We start from the raw sequence: 11,366 nt of genomic DNA on the forward strand, positions 1-11,366 counted from the left end.
AGAAAGAAACATCAAATCAGACAGGGCTGCTTTCTGTCTGGGAAGATGTTCCTGTACTTCCATCACGAGGTTGCTTTCTGTGGGTTTCTCCTGGGGAAAGGCTACTCTACCAGGCCCGACCTGGATGGGCTGGACGTGCCACCTCTGCTAGTCTGCAAGGGACAGGAAGAAGCCACTTGCACAGCCTGTGCTGGGCTGTCCTGTGAAGACCCTCAAATTTCAACAGCAACATTCTTCTCAATGCTGGACACACCTACCCCGCCCCGCCCTACTCCTTCTGGAAGTGAGTGTTTTAACAATGGGGCAGTGTCTGAGTGACCTGGAGCTGCTCAGAGTGAAATACCACAAGTAGATATGGCTTTGACAAACAAATGTTTTCTCTCTGTTTCCCTCAAACCTGACTTTCAGCGAGTTGATGCTGACTCACATTGATCCTACAGGACCAGGGCAGAACTGCCCCCATGAGTTTCTGAGACTGTCACTTTATGGGAGTAGAAAGGCCTGCCTTTCTCCCATGAAGTGGCTGGGTGGGGGAGGGGTGTCCAACTACTGACCTTGTAGTTGGCCGCCCAGCGGGTAACCACTAGGCCCCCAGGGCTCCGAGCCTCACAGCTGAAGAGGTTTCGACTCTGAATCCAGGGTGCTGGTTCTAGGGGAAAGCACCTTCTCGCTCTGTTCCACATCAGATGTTTAATTTCTGTGGGGTCTTACAAGCTCGCAAGCAATCATCTGAGGTGCAGCTTTGGTCTCCCTGTGTCCAGAGGTAAGAAGAGTGATGAAAATCAAGACATAGGGAAAAATCCCGCCAATGAACTAACAGCCCATGAAAACACCAGCCTCCATTACCTAGAGACCCGGAAAAGTAGATGTGCCCGACCACCATTACCAAGTGCTCTGCAAAGGATCACATTAGAACGTCCCAGACAGCATTGGAGAAGAATATGGAACAGAACTCAAAACCATAAGCCCAACTAGGCTTACTGGTTAGCTGGAGAGAGGCTGGAGGGGGGCCCGCCCCCTCGGAACTGAGCTCACCTCTGTATTAGAATACTCAACGTTTGACGATCGAAAGGGCGGCATTTACCTGCCGACAAAGAGTGACTCACTGCGAGGGTCAGGAAAGAAAGAGAAATGCCCACAAGCAACGCAGGGAGGAAGTGTGATAAGGATGGGTCATCGGAGGGATTCCAGTGAGTTACATCAGAATGAGTAGGAATTGTTGAACGTAAAATTACGGTCTGCCCTGCAGGTGTTCACCTGATCCACACACAGAAAGTTAAGAGAGAGAGAGAGTGACTCCGGCTATGTGTAGATGCTATCCTGCCTCATTCACACCAGTGCCACTAATCCAGCCTTATTAACATTATAGTGTCCGAATTTACAATACACATGGTAACTGTTACATCATGTCCCAAAAGGAAAGATAATCATAGAAGAAGTATCATGGCCTAGACAAGTCAATACATGCTTAATCGGTCACGGCAGCTTACTGATCGTGTGTGTCAGAGGAGGGTGGTTGGAGGAGTATGTCCGGCCCTCTTCTATGTCCCTAGCATCCCAGCTGCTGTGGCTGGGGCAGGTGTCGACACATAACTGCGGAAGAAAGGAACTTGAAGCAGGGGCCCTGTTTGTGAGACACAGACTCTCGGCATGGGGCCGGGGCTCACTGGCTGGTCTCAGGCAGTCCTCTTAGTGACCCGTGGAAGCGGTGCTAGTACTGTCCTCCCAGTCCCGGGTGTGGGGCCAAGGCTGAGGATGAGGAGGTGGTGGGTAGCCCTTCACTGCTCAGAATGCCTGCCTTCTGGGCACAGACACCTGCTTCTAGACTTCCCCTGAAAGACTTAGTAGGGCTCCCCAGAAGACGTGGGTGAGTGGGGGCGATTTTGGGCCTGTGATCTTTAGGGGAGAAAGTAGTGAGCCGGAGCCTGGTTGGTGGGTTTGATGCCTGTTCTGTGCCACTCGAGGAGCCCTGGCGGCCTTGTGGACTGCTAACCTAGAGAGCAGCCGTTTGAGACCCACCAGCCCCTCTTTGGGAGAAAGGTGAAGCTTCCTGCAGTGGTTTACGCTCTTGGAAACCTGCAGGGGCAGCTCCCTCCACCCCCTGTCCTGGTGATCTGTGAGTCAGAATCGATAGCAGGAGTGAGGGATGTGTCACTCTTTGTGATTAGTAAACCAAGCCCATCCTCACATGACCCAGTGCAGGGAGGCCCGCCGTGACCCTGTGAGCTGCACATCTGCCAGAGCTCTGCCCACAAGCCCCTGCGGCTGCTCCGTCCCACCCACCCAGAGGAGAGGCCCCAACCCCTCTTTCTCCCTCCCTTTTCCCTCGCTCTCCCCCTTTGCTCTTTCTCCTTTTCTTCCCTCCTTCTCTCCTCTCTCCCTTCCTTTTTGTTTGAAAATGTAACATTACCCAGATTCATCAGATTGCCCGGTCAGTTTTTAACTTTACCTGCATTTTCTCTCTGTTCATTTTCCATTCTCTGCCAACATATTTCAGTGAAAACATAAATTGCTTACTTTAACCTCCCATCAGGGATCGCCCCCTCCCCCTTTCCGTCAGCATTCTCTAATAGAAAAAAAAAAGACTAAACTCATCGCTTTTGAGTCAATTCTGAGTCACAGCCATCCTATGGGGCAAAGCGGCCGTGCCTCATGGGGTTTCCAAAGCCGCCCGCTCTGTCTGTCTGTCTTCCACGGAGCGGCTGGGGGCTGTGAACGACAGACCTGTTCATCAGCAGCTGAGCGCCTTTCACCATGCCAGCCCCAGACTGCTCTCCTCTTATTTACAGGAGAAGATCACATCCCATTAAAACGATCATGCTATTAACACAGTTGTACATATTATTATGTTTTAAAGTATCTTCACTGTAATGGAGGTCTCAATCAAAGATATCACTAATGGAATCAAATTCAGAAGCCTCATTCCCCTTCTGGTTGGCTCTTGTTTGCCCATCATTTTTCAGCTCAGCAAGCCATTATCAAGGCCCTGACCGCTGGGCTTTGTTCTAGGGTTCCGAGAATAAAGACTAAGGTCTCATCATCGTAACAAGGGGAGAGGAGTCCTCTGAGTTAACCAGCCCTCACACTGCCCTGGGGGAGGTGCTGCGGCAGGGTGAGGCTCAGGGCTCCACAACCCAGCCCCTCACAGCCAAAGGCGGCTTCCTGAGGAGGGTGCACACGGACCCTCCAACTGAATCCAGTCACTTAATGGAGGTATACGTTAAATATCATAACATTCAAGGACACATTCACTGACCTGGTAATGTTAGAGTGGCATGAGCAGCACCAAAAATCAATCGTAGGGCATTCTCCTGTTCTCCCAGTAAGTTCCCGCATGTTCACTGGCAGCTAATTCTTGTTTCCACCTCAGCCTCAGGCAGATAATAATCGACTTACTGTCTCTTACTGTTTCTGGACAGTTCATCTAACCGGGATAGCACATAAGTGGCTTCTTTCATGTAGTTAGCATAGTGAGGTGGCAGTGGGTCAGTGGCAGAATTCTTGACCTCCATGCAGGTGACTTGGGTTCGATTCCCGGCCAACGCACCCCATACCCAGCCACCACTCATCTGTTATGGTGGCTCGCATGTTGCTGAGTGTGGAACAGGTTTCAGCAGAGCTTCCAAACTAAGATGAACTAGAAGAAAGGCCTGACGATCTCCATCCGAATCCGATGGATCCCAACAGTGTTATCTGACACAGGCTGCCTAGGTTAGAAAACAAGCAAACAAGCACCCAAACCAAACCGGCTGCTTTTGAGTAGATAGGAACCCTAGGAATCGTGTACATCTTTACAGGAGCTCACAGCCCCTTTTTCTCTGGGGGAGGGGGGGAGCTGGGGTGTGTGAGCGGCCAACCTTGCAGTTAGCAGCTGAACTCTTAGCCCACTACGCCACCAGGGCTCCTCCTAGGTTGGAAGACGCTCAAGATACGCAGTGCACCAATGACGGACTTGCGCAGACCAAGATCGGGAAGATGAGCGGTGCTCCATTCTGTTGTTCTCGCATGCCCGTGAGTCAGATGGTTCCAGGGCAGCTAATGACAGTATCTTCCAAGTTCGCCCAGGTAGTAGAGTATGTCGATGGCTTGTGTTTTTTATTGCCTCTCCACTGGCCAGTTGATGGTTTTCATTCGTTTCCACCTAGGGCCATAATGAAAAAGGATGCTGTGAACACTGTCTGGACGGATGACTTCATTTCTCTGGGGCCGACACATGCTCAATCTTTTGAGGAATGGCTCCACTATTTGCCAGAGAGGTCACGCCACTCTGTACATCACCTGCAAGGCTGGAAGGTTCTGTTTCTCCACAACCTAGCCAACATTTGTTGTTATCTTGTTGATGGCAGCCACTTCAGTGGGTGTGAAGTAGTATCTCATTATGGTTTTAATGAGCATTTTCTTAATGACTCATGATGCAGAACACTTGTTCTTGTGCTTAATGAAGGTATTCATAGATCTTCTTGGGAGAAATGTCAAGTCTTATCTCTTGCCCATCAAAAGATGTTTCTTTTATTCACCACTTAATTCACTGCTATCAAGTCCTTACTGACTCATAGTGAGCCTATTAGGACAGGGTAGAACTGCCCCTGTTTCTGAGTTTCTGAGACTGTCACTGTTAACGAACTAGAAAGCCCCATCGTTCTCCCTAGAGAGGTTGGTGGTTTTGAACTGCTGACCTTGTAAGATCGCAATCTGATGTGCAAGCACTGCAGCACCAGGGTTTGTGTGAGTTGTATGTCAATTCAAGATACTTCATCAGATTTGGTTTTGCAAATATTTTCTCGTGTTGCTTGTTTCTCACTTGCTTCTTGGCATTTTAATTTTGGTGAGTTTTAAGTTATTGGTTTTATTATTTTTTTTCAATTTTAGAAACTGTGCTTTTGGTGAGGAATCCTGGTGGTATAGTGGTTATGCTTTGAACTGAGATCTGCAGGGTCAGCAGTTCAAAACCACCAACAGCTCCTCGTTAGAAAGACTGGGCTTTCTACTGCCATAAACAGGTAGTCTCAGAAACCCATTGACTCCATGGCCGTGAGACTGGTTTTTTGTTTTTTAATGCTTTTGGTGTTGTATCTAATAAAAATCTTCTCTTAAGCTAAAGCTTGGCAGAGAGTGGCCCAGGTCATCTTCTGTCAGTTGTGCTGCGTTCGTTCTCACACCCAAGCTGGTGATCTCCGTGTTGTTTCTGTGGCAGGTGAGCTAAGGCTTTGAGTTCCTTCCGTAGCGCTTGCTTTGCTTGTCTCGGGGTCCTGAGGCCTAGATGAAATGACTTTCCTCGGTCTCAGGCTATCAAGGAACCCTCTCAATCCCATGCTTCTGCTGGAAAGTACACGGTGTCATTTTTCAAACTTGGGTCAAACAGATGTGGGGCTCCATCAGCTGTTTGGTGCGAGGGACAGGAGAGTCCCATTTTCTCTGGTTTCCAGAGGACTATCCACGTGTGCCAGCATCCCTTATGGAGAAACCCACATGCTCCTGGGCTTTGATACCACCTTTCCCTGCATCAAATGTCCATGTGCACTTGGGTCAACGTCAGGACTCACTCTTCTGTCCCACTGGTCCGTCTGGAGCTTTGTTCAATTGTGGTAACTTTCTATATTTTTAACATCCACTCTCTCTTTTTTCCCATTGACATTATTGTGGTAAATAAGTATCACGAAACTTTTGACATTTCAACAACCTTCACACTCACAATTCAGTGACAGGAATTATACTGAGCTGCTGTTCATTCACCACCCCACCTTTATGTTTCCAAATTACACCATCACCCTAAACAGAAGCTCAGTGTCCCTAAGCAGCTACGACTTCCCTTTCCCTCGCTCTCCCGCCCACTCCTGGTAACCACAGATAAACCTTGGTCTACAGACTCTCAGGGGCAGGGTTCAGTATATGGCAGGCTTGTTTCACCCCATTGATCTTTTCGTTTTCTGAGCTATTCTAAAAACCAAACTCACTGCCATCGAGTCGATTCTGACTCACGGTGGCCCTAGAGGGCAAGGTAGAATTGCCCCTGGGGGCTTCCTGCGACTGTACCTGTAGCTCGGAAAGCCTCTTCTCCCTTGGAAGTAGCTGGTGGTTTCAAACTGCTCACCTTCCAATTAGCAGATCAACATGTCACAATACCACCAGGGCTGCCTGCCTATTCTAGATGGTTTCTTACTTCTTATCAACTTTAGAATCAATTTGTTTTAATTCTAGGGAGAAAACAAGCAAATGCCTCAGCCTTTTCACGAAGAGCATGTTGAAGGCATATCTTTGTAGGCCGAATGGCTATTTTTATGGTACTGACTTATCCTAGTCAAGAATACTTTGGACAGGTTTTCAGGAAGAACCAGTTCTGGCAAAGGACATGGTGTAGAGGGTATTGTAGAGAGGGGTATTGGAAAAAGTAGAAGACCCACAAGGGGATGCATTGGCCCAGTGGCTGCAACAATGAGCTCACACAACAGTTGTGAGGATGGCACAGAAGAACTATGTCTCACAGGTGACTCATCGGTACCTATCGATGACCACAACCATCCACTGATGAGCGTGTCAGGTGTGTTCATACCTTCCACACATACAGAGGGCTTCTCTCTGGGCTACTGACCACTCAGAGAATCTCTTTGGCCCGAAGGAAACCACCCAGCCACGACTGGAGACCCCTGAGGAGCACCTGCGACCCATCCAGTGCCCAAGTCCAAGCAGGCCTGTGTCTTGCTGCCATGGAGGCAGATGAGCGAGCCGATGAGTGCATCAGAAGGCTGGAGGTGTGACTGCACTCTCAGTGGGTGGCCAAGCCCGTTGAGGTCATGACCAGCCGATGAGTCACGTGTCTAATGCAGCTCCGTGAGTCAGGGAGGGCCAGGCCGAACACTGAGTTTGGGACACATTTGCTTTTCCTCTTCCAGTCTCCATCACAAGAAACACACAATGACATGGTGCAACACAGCACCCGCGTCATGCCTGCTCAGTGCTGTGGAGAGATAAGGACAAAAGACTTCTCAAGCAGAAAGAAGGAAGTTGGAGCACTGAAGCCCAGCTGCTGCTGACTGGCAGTGTGTTTGGGGCAGTTAGTTCATGTCTCTGTGCCTCATGTAATGCACCTCGTTAATGGGACCTGTCTCTTGGGGTGAGGAAGTGAACAGGAAACACTCAGCAAAGTGCCAGGCTCCCAGCAAGTGCCCAGCAGAGACTGGTGGTTGCTAACCGTGGCCCGAATGAAGAACCCACAAAGGCCCTCAACGTTGCGTCCGAACACAGCTTCCATCACGGTTTTTCTCCTCTCCCGGGGAAGTGTTTGGAACAGACAAGCCCTGATCTCACTTGCTCCCTTCAACTTTAATTACTAAATGTTTTCTAATGATGAAAAGTAAATTAGGCTTCATTTCATACTCTACCTAAGAAAAAAATGAACTAGCAACAGAAAGCTGTGACTTCTCACCCAGGGTGTCAGTTCCCCCTGTGGCTGGGGCGTGGTTTGAGGCCATCCTTGGCAGACTTTGTCCTTGGTTCAGGGGCAGGCCCGCTGAGTCATGGGGCCCTTGCTGCTTCCTGGTCCCCTGGGCTTCTGGATTGCTTTGACGTGTGTTTGTTCGACAAGCCTGCTCTGAGGCCAATCCTGTGCGGGGTGAAGACAGTCAAGACACTATGTCCCCGCTGCTGGAAGGAGGGGCAGGATTGGCCTCAGAGCCTGAGTCTGTTGGGATTTTTATTGTCTTGTTTTAGAGGGCAAGAAACTGGAGTTCCCAGAATGAAGTAGCTGATAAGGTCAGCCCACCTCTCTGAGACATTTAGTTTAGACATTGCTACACCATGCACAGGAGCCCTGGTGGCACAGTGGTTATGTGTTGGGCTAACTACAAGTTCAGCAGTTCGAAACCACCAGCTGCTCCTGGGGAGAAAGACAGGGCTTTCTACTCCCATAAAGAGTTAGGCCCAGAAACCAACTGAGGTAGATTTATTCTGCTCTGTAGGGTTGCTATGAATCAGAATTGACTTGGTGGCAGTGAGCCTGTTATTCCACATCAGCCTCTGTATTTCCAGAGGTGCCCTCATTTGGGCATCTGTCCAGATAGCCCTCTTCCAGTTGGTCGAAGGACTTTCTTCTGGAATCCATCCCTACTATCTCTCTGGCACTTAGTCCCTGGGCTGTACTTGTTTGTTACCAAGTCTGTCTCTCCCGCTTGACTGTTGGTTGCCTGATGGATATTTTAATGGATGTCACCTCAAGCCTTCTGCCACCGAGGCCAAGACACAACCCAGGGTAACAAGCCAACCCAAGTCTGCTGCCATCGACGGGATCCCGACACCTGGGGAGCCCCCATGTTAGAATAGAACTGCTCGAGAGGGGTTTCTTGTCTGTGATCTTTAGGAAAGCAGATTGTCAGACTTTTCTTCTGCATGACCGCTAGGCATGTTGGAGCCACTTGTGGTTGAGGGCAAACACCCAGAGACCTCTAAGAATGATAACGCCCCATTCATTTATCCAACATGAAGAAGGGAAAACGCCGTCAAGTAATGGTGTCAACTAACTATGACAAAAATTATAAGTCACATCCCACTCTGAGAGATGTACAAACATGAGAAAATGTGCCTGAGATTCAAGGAAGTCCAACAGCCAGTCCTGCTTTTAAACACTTCCCAAGGGGAGGAGACTTTTAAGTGTCCATACAATAATAAAAACAAAGTTTACTCACTTCTTTTCTTGTGCCAGACATTGTTCTAGAGCGCTTCCCATACATGAGCTCATATTCGGGATTGGCAAACTTTTCCTGTAAAGGGCCAGAGGTAAATATTTTAGGCATTACAGGGTATACGGTCGGTCTCTGTTGCAACTACACACTTCCCACTGGAGGGCAAATGCAGCCCTGTTGCACCATGCGTGTGGCTGGGCTCCAAGAACACTTCATTTGTGGACGCTGAAGTGTGAATTTCTCATGATTTTCATGTATCACAGAACACCATCCCACTTTGGATTCCCGGCTTCAATCATTTAAAATGTACAACCCATTTTAAGCTCATGCAGAAAAAGATGAGGCTTTCTACTGCTGAAAAGAGTGATTATCTCAGAAGGGGCAGTTCTACCCTGGCCTAGAGGGTCACTATGAGTCGGAATCGACCGGATGGCAGTGCGTTTGCTTTAGGGGATTCTCAGCTTGTCTGTCGGTGACAAACAAAAGGTGGGCTGATGGATTTGGCTCGTGGGCTGTAGTTTGCCAAACCTTGTCTCCTGGCATCTTCCACTCAGCCCTATGAGATAGGTCCTCTTAATCCCCGCATTGTACAGATGAGCCCCGAGGGGTCAAGCAACACGGCCAAGAACACACAGCAGGTGAATTGTTCAGCTGGGATTCGAGTGCAGGTACTCTATGCCTGTAACTTCCTTGTCTTTGTTTTTAAATTTTTATTTTATGGTGGTGGAATACATACAACCAAAACTTTGTCATTCCATCCATTTCCATGCCACTTTTGCCAACAATGCTGTCACCCTTTAACAGTTTGAACTTGTTTTCTTGATTACAAATATTACTTATTTGTGTTTATAAAAATTAAACCATGAACCATACAGAGTTCCTGCCAACGGTGGTGGGAAAACTCGGGAAAGGCTAGTGACGCTAACTGTACAACATAATCTGGCCGACGTGGTGGTGCTCTATCTATTTCACTGCAGTGAAAACTTAAAAACAAAAACCACACAGAGCTGTAAGGAAGAAAGCGAAAGTAGCTCACCCTCTCAAGAGCCTCACTGCGAACTGTGTGAACATACAGCTCACACAATGCTGACTCAAATTGGAATGTTCTGGACATTGTGTGACTTTGGTCGGGTTGCATAACCTCTCTGAGCCCTCCGTCTGTCAAGTGAGGGGCTGGGTGAGAAGATGCATTTCTGAGCACTCTCCTAGGACAGACTGACTGCAGTGGCCCTGTCTTTGCCTTAACAGCCTGGGTGTGGGGGTGAAGTCATTTCTTACCGAACCTGCTAGCCCAAGTAACTACAGAGTCTCCCCACCTATGCTCCCCCCCACCCCCACCCACCAATCCCAAGCTCTGAGCAAGGGCACAGAGGCAGCAAGGCGCCCAGGCCCTGAATTGGGGGTGCCGGGAAGTTCCAGGCACTCTCCAGGGCTGTGCCAGGGATCACTTCCCAAACTAAACTCACTGCCATCAAGCGGATGCAGACGCATAGTGACCCTATAAGACAGAGTAGAACTTGCCTTGTGGGGTTCTGAGACTGTAATTGGTTAAGGGAGTAGGAAGCTTCATCTTTTCCCTCAGAGCTGCTGGTGGTTTTGAACTGCTGACCTGTGGTTAGAAGCCCAACGACTATGTCATCAGGGCTCTTTGGGCCAATGAAATGAGCTGGTGGCAAGCTGGGGGCTAGAGGTTCACCTGAGCTGCCTGGGACGGCCCCGTGGAGGCCAAGGTCTCAGATTGGGGCAGCAGGTCTGGGCTGCAGGGTCGGATACCTGAGTCCAGCTCTATCTCTCAAATTAGACTCAGGGTTCGACCCTGAGACTGATGACCAGCTGAGCGACCTTCAGCAGTGCCTTCTCTGAGCCTACTTCTTTGACTACAACATAGAGACAAAAGCCATGCCAGGGTCACCGAGGAGATGAACCCTGGGTGAACCTGGTGCAGAGGAGGGGCTCGAAGAAGGGCCACATCCTTTCCCCTCTCTCCAGATACTTTCAGCAGACCTTTAAAGAAATCCTTCCATCATCCCACAAATTGTGGCCCTAGTGGTGTCAGGTACTGCATCCAGGGCAAAGGGCGGGAGGCACCAACATGAGATGGACGCCCTGCCTCCAGGTGCATAAGATAAAGCTCTTGGTGGCTCCTATTCAACCCAAATGTTCTGCAAAGTCGCCTGGGGCCCAGGAGGGGATCTGTCCTTTGGCTGTTGGTGGCCAGGGAAGATTATGCAGGGGAGGGGATGTGTGGGCAGGGAAGGATGAGACATTCCAGAAGTTCAGGCCCACCTAATTTGCCAGACAGATGGTTGGGATGGTGGTGGACTTTGCATTTGGTAGGGAAAGGGGAGTCACGAGAGTCAGGGAGCGGACTACCATGCCACCGCCACCGAGGGGAGACTGACACGGGGCTCTGAAAGGGAAAGCAAGAGCTACTAGGACCCAGTTCTCTCTCCAGAGCCCACCGTCTGGGCCCTCAATAGCGCCCTGTTTGTTATGATTGGTCCTAGATGGGTGTTCCACCAGCCAGCTACCAGCCTGTGCGGCTATGGTGGCTTTTAAGTTGCTGTAATGCTGGCAGCCATGTCACTGATCTTTCAAACCGCAACCTACACACTCCCGTGGAACTGGCTTCCCTGGAGCCTGATTACTAAGCAAGAAAGCCTTGGAAGAGAGACCCGGAGATCTGCTTTT

Source organism: Echinops telfairi, unplaced genomic scaffold (genome assembly GCF_000313985.2).
Source record: "Echinops telfairi isolate 266 unplaced genomic scaffold, ASM31398v2 ScPeMD7_7469;HRSCAF=8507_0, whole genome shotgun sequence".
Taxonomy (NCBI): Eukaryota; Metazoa; Chordata; class Mammalia; order Afrosoricida; family Tenrecidae; genus Echinops; species Echinops telfairi.